This window comes from Agelaius phoeniceus, chromosome 19, assembly GCF_051311805.1.
Source record: "Agelaius phoeniceus isolate bAgePho1 chromosome 19, bAgePho1.hap1, whole genome shotgun sequence".
Lineage (NCBI taxonomy): Eukaryota > Metazoa > Chordata > Aves > Passeriformes > Icteridae > Agelaius > Agelaius phoeniceus.
The window spans coordinates 9,732,543-9,738,542 of record NC_135283.1 but is presented as its reverse complement, the minus strand read 5'-3'; positions in this window follow the sequence as shown (position 1 = coordinate 9,738,542).

The following is a 6,000-nucleotide window of genomic DNA, read 5'->3' as shown; positions in this document are numbered from 1 at the left end:
GCAGTCAAGCGGCACCGGGAGTTTCCCGGTGTAACGGGAGTTTAACACGAGTTCCCGGTGTAACAAGGGCTTACCTGGGTAACGCCAGTTTCCTTGTATAACGCGAGTTCCCCGGTGTAACGCGGGTGTAACGGGAGTTCCCCGGTGTAACAGGAGTTCCCCGGTGTAACGCGGGTGTACCGGCAGTTCCCGGTGTAACGTGGGCGTACCGGGCGTTCCCCGGTGTAACGGGAGTTCCCCGGTGTAACGTGGGTCTAACGGCAGTTCCCGATGTAACGGGCGTTCCCCGGTGTAACGCGGGTGTACCGGCAGTTCCCCGGTGTAACGCGAGTTCCCCGGTGTAACGCGGGTGTAACGGGAGTTCCCGGGTGTAACAGGAGTGAGCTCCCCGGTGTAACGCGGATGTAACAGGAGTTCCCCGGTGTAACGCGGGTGTAACAGGAGTGAGCTCCCCGGTGTAACGCGGGTGTAACAGGAGTGAGCTCTCCGGTGTAACGCGGGTGTAACAGGAGTGAGCTCTCCAGTGTAACGCGGGTGTAACAGGAGTGAGCTCCCCAGTGTAACGCGGGTGTAACAGGAGTTCCCCGGTGTAACAGGAGTTCCCGGGTGTAACAGGAGTGAGTTCCCCGGTGTAACGCGGGTGTAACAGGAGTTCCCCGGTGTAACGTGGGCGTAACAGGAGTGAGCTCCCCGGTGTAACGCGGGTGTAACAGGAGTTCCCCGGTGTAACAGGAGTTCCCCGGTGTAACGCGGGTGTAACAGGAGTTCCCCGGTGTAACGCGGCTCTAACGCGCGCTCCGCGCGGGCCGCGGTCGCTCCGCGGGGCCGGGCGGTGCCGGAGCCGCGGCGGTGCCGGGGCGCCCCCCGGTGGGCTGCGGGGGCACTGCAGGGGCAGGGCCCGCCCCGGCCCTTTCCCGTGGAGCTGGAAATGGAAGCGCGGAATTTCTGCTCCCACAGCGCCTGCCCGCCTCCCCACCCACCTAAGGAACGCTGGCCTAAATTCAGTGTAAACCTGCCCACCGTGGCTTCTTCCCCTGTCCCGCAGGGTAGTGAATTGTTTGTGAATGCCGGGGCGCTGCTTTGAGCAGCTCCTGATAAATCTCAGCATTTATTTACTTTTCTGCTGTGTTCCACCTGCTGCTCTGTGAGCTTGGTTCGGTTCAAGTTCTTTGTGCTGCAGTTCATCACTGAGCCGTACTGAGCCCAGCTTTTGGAGAGGTGACACTGCCAAACTGAGTACAGCCCATGTTGTTCCAGGAGGGGGCAGGCACAAGGAAATGTAACAAAGTTTGAGTAAAACAGATGTATCAAATGGAAAACCCCCCCACCAATTAAACTGAACGCAATACAGTATCAGTACAGATTTAAAATGCTAGCACATTTTGTTGTTTAGAATTTCGAGGCCTTTCTGAATAGGTGAAAGCAGAACAAACATCACTTCTGCAGTTATTTGGGAGGTAATAAGCAATTTGACATATCTAAGGAATCACAAAAAGTGGGGCTTATTGCCTTCATGCTATGAAATGTTCCACTGCAAATCACAAATGCTCCCATTAGAGAGCTGAGCAGTCATGAGAATGTCACTTGCATGGGAGGTTTCAGCTAAATGTGAGCATTTATTTATATAGGTAATTTATTTTTTCACCAGCCACAAACATGCTGAGTGGGAAGGCTGAAAAAAATCCTCACCATTGCAGAAAATAATCACTGTAGTTAAATTCTAAATGTAATAGCAAAAGAAATCACAGTTTCCTTGGGGAAGGAGTCACAGCAAAGTCTGATAGAACAGCAGCATGAAGCTGAAATGAAAGATTGGGCACAAAGCAGCAAAAGGCAAAGCTGTCACTGCAAAGGCTCTCAGGCTCTGCCCCCATCAGCCTGGATTTGAACTAATGCTGATTGTTAGAAATGGACCTCACACTGCTTGGACCACGTTCCCATGGTTAAGAGGAATTCAGATCCAACAGGTATTGTTTGAGAAGAAATTCCACAACTAAACTGTTAGTCATAGTTTGAAAAGATGGATTCTGCCTCTGAAATGAATAATTACCAATATATTTCTATGTAATCCTGAAGGTGTAAGAGTGGGAGATGAAATCAGGGTATCCTTTGGGGAAATGATAAAAAATGTAACAATTTTTTCACTGAACAAAAATCAGAAATGACCAGTGTGACAGTTCATTGTCCTCTGGTTACTGCCCTGATTTTTCTGTAGTTGTCTTTTTGTTTTAATATTTTACTCAGGAGATAAAAGAAGATCTCAGCATGAAGGCTCAGTACAGTGAAGAAAGAAAATAAGAAAGAGATGAAAGAAAAGACAGAGGGGAATGAGCAGGGCTGGTGAAGAGAAATCCTCCAGACTGTGGAAGGTTTGGAAGAAACAACCCATCAGTCCAGTTACCTTAACAGCTCCACACTCCATGGTGTTGGTGCTGCTCTGGGGAACAGGCTGTGACAGAATCAGCACTGTGGAGGTGGCTTGTCCCAAATATTCCTGTGTTTATCATTGTCAGGTGACCACTAGGAGAAGCAGAAAATAAATTTGTTAACAAAAAGCCCAGTTTGGCACCACTGACCCAGGTTTCTGCTCCTGGGTGGGAATGTGCAGTCCTGAGGCTCTGAGGGGCCTGTGTGATGCACCAGCCTGGGCTTCAAGAGAAAACATCCTATTCCACTGCTGGCATAATCCAAGCCCTGCTGGGTGCTTGCAGAGGAGCTGTGACTGCTGAAATCACCTGTTCCCACAAAGCACTGTCAGCTCCTCAGAGGGAGAGCTTGGCTTTAAATCCTGTGCACTGCCTTGTTGTTTATTCCTTGCTTAACTGCATGCAGGGCCAAGTCTCCACTGTGACTGACACAATTCCACTTTGCAAATCAATGAGACAGCACCACAAGGGCAGAAGAGTCTGTCCTGAGAGCTGGTGCTGCTCAGAGCCCTGAGTGAGTGCATTCCTCATGGAATTCACCTGAGGCAAACTCCTGAGCTCCCTGGGCTCTCCCAGCCTGTCTCACTGTGGGACCTTCTGCAGTGGCTCAAGCTCCAACCAGCTTAGGAAACTCTGCCTTGTGTGGGGAGAAGTGCTTCAAGGCCTGATAAAGAGGGCTGCTGGTCTGTCCCAGGAGCAGAGGGGACAGAGAAGTTGTCAAAGATAGGACAGAGATGAGAGCTTTGGCTTAAGTGGGCCAAATCATGGTATTACTGCAAGGAGTGAACTTGGCATCCCTCCTTGGCTGTGAGAGTGTAATAGGAGAAAAAATTGTCAAGTCTATTAAGATATGGTCAGAGTGTAAGTCAATTAATGAAAATTACAGCCATACAGGTTATTAAATTAACATGAGATTGTCAATAGGGGATATAGATTGCTTTTGAATAATTTTAAATTATTTAAAGCATGATGAAAATCTCACAGTCTCCCATAATGCAAAGCTTAGGTTTGATTTTATTACTGATTTTTAAAAAATATTTTTGCTTCAACTTCATGCTGATTGAAGGAACAGGAGTTTTGCAGAGCATTCTTATTAGGAATGCTGAGAGCTGCCAGAGCTGTTAGGAGGCAGAAGCTCAGGGGTGGCTGGAGGTGAGCTGTGATTCTGCAGTGTGATCCATGGCAGAGCTGCAAGCACAGAAAGCCCAGGGTGAATGCAGTCCTTGCACACAAAGTGATGGATCACATTTCTGGCACTTCCTCAGGGTGGCAAAAACCACTCTAAATGGGCTTACAGCACACACTGGCACTGTTGAAAAACTGGTTCTACCTGTGAATGCTGAGTCTGAAACAGCCTCCAGATGATCTGTTCACCCTGGCTGAGAGTCAGGGACCTTCAGGCAGCAGAGAGGGGAAATTTGCAGCCTCTGAAGAGAGATTCACATTCCTGCCAGGAGCTGGGGACCAGTTGATCTCTGCAGAAGGATGGTATGTTCAGCATGACTGAAGGTATCAGCTGGCTCAGCCCTGGAGGCTCAGAACATTGTGTGCACTGCAGTTTAGTCATGGCTGGAGGGAGGCAAGGCCTGGTCTGTTAGAAACAACCTGACACACACCTGTGCTTTGTCAAACAAGAAACACTGAAAGGGGTGTTTTAACTATCATTTCCTTTTCCTTTTTTTTCTTGAAGCTAATCTTTTCCCACTGAGTTGCTTCCTTTCTGACTGTTCCAGAATGAATCACACAGCCCTACATGTCTATCTGTATTCCCAAGGGGATGGTGGAAAGCAGACCTGACTAATGTCCCCTGCAAGGAGAAAATGATAATTGATGCTTTTTAATTACAAGTTTCCTGCATTAGGGTCTAGTTTTTCAGCTTATAATCATTAAGAGCATAATAGAGACTTTAGTAAATTGTTGCTTTTGCCTCTTTTGTAGCATATGTAGGTCAGATTTTCATGCATAAGTTATTATCTCTGACACACTAATGAGTGCACTGACTGCTGACAAAGGTCACATCTGTGTTTTCTTCATTGCATACAAACATGGAGAGGGCTGTGTGCTCCTCACTGCTGTGTCTTCTGGAGTAATTTCACTGGTCCAAAATCACTTGGTGCTTTTCACAAAGCACAAATCACAAAGCTGCTTTACACCTGCTTTGTCCTTCTGTCACTGAAAGAGGAGGCTGAGGGCAGAGGAGTGTCAGCATCATCATGGTCCCAGCACATGTCCCCTTCATGCATCCCTGGCTTTTCAAGATCTGTGCATTTGCAGTCAAAGGGATGAAGTTGCTGCCTTTCCATGAGGAAATGAATGGAGCTTTTATGTCCCATCTTTGACCAAAGCACTTAAAAGGTTTTATGCCCAGTAGATTGTTTCTAATAGCAGGGAAAATTGATCACTCAAGTACTTTGATGCAGCCCTTTTATTAACAAAGAAAGTACGAAACTCTGTTTCCTCTAAAATCAGAGGAATCAGACAATATTCTCTTTCTCTGCATGCAATTTCAATCATTTTAGCCAGCACTTATCCAGAAGCACTTTTTTATTCTCAAGGTCATTCTTGTAGGGCTCATCTGGTTCTGCTGGTTTGGAGAGAAGGCTGCTCCTGTAGGAGCTGGGGGCTCCGTGTCACCCCAAGCACTGCCCTCCTCCCTGCATCTCCCAAGCCTGCATTTTCCAGCTGGCAGAAACCTTGAATGCACCAGCTCCCCCTCCAGATTTGCCCTTTTGCCTAAGGATGGCTGTTCCTCTTTCAGCTGCCTGCCTGTCTATGAGAACTTGGTTGTTTTTTATGCAAAAGAATATCCAGTGAAAGGCAACATTAAACCTGTTTGGGCCTGGGCACCTTTGCCTGACTCTGTTAATGGGGGTTACACAGGCAGTGTGTGGTTGGCATTGTGCTGATGAAGAGTAAGAACTTTGCACACTTATTGTCAGTGACAAGGAGCAGGAATAAGTGATGGAACTAGGGCAAGATGAGGTTCTCACTGCCCAAGTGTTTTTGCTCCATACTCCCCTTCCAAAAGAGAGAAATACCCCTCTGACCAACGAGCAGGATGCATTGCTAATAGCCATTTGAATTTCTCTGCATTTCTTGCCCTATTTATCATATTTAACCTTGGGTTTATTTGTAGAGAACTGCTCAGAGAGTCTTGTTTAACAGAGGAAGAAACCGGAAGAAAGCCTGGGCATGGTGTGTTTTCTTGCAATATTGCCCTGGACATCTTCCAATCTGTTAATGGATGAACACTGACATCTAAACCATCCCCAGGGGAGGTTCAAGATCCATCTGACTTCAGTAAGAGGTTCCTAAATAGCTGTAACAGGCCTATACTTCAAGAGAAATAAATTTTGCTATTTTTGAAACATGCAGGTTTTGGAAAGCTTTGAATATCAAGATTAATTCTGTCTCTAAATGCAGTGGAAGGCAGCATGGACTGGTGATTCTTACTCAAATCTGTAAGGTTTGAATATTGTCTGGAATCTGGAAGTTCCAAAAGCTTAGATGTGTTTAGTTTACTTTTTATTCCAGGGCAGACTCTGCATGTACATATCAGATTCCTTAGTATATC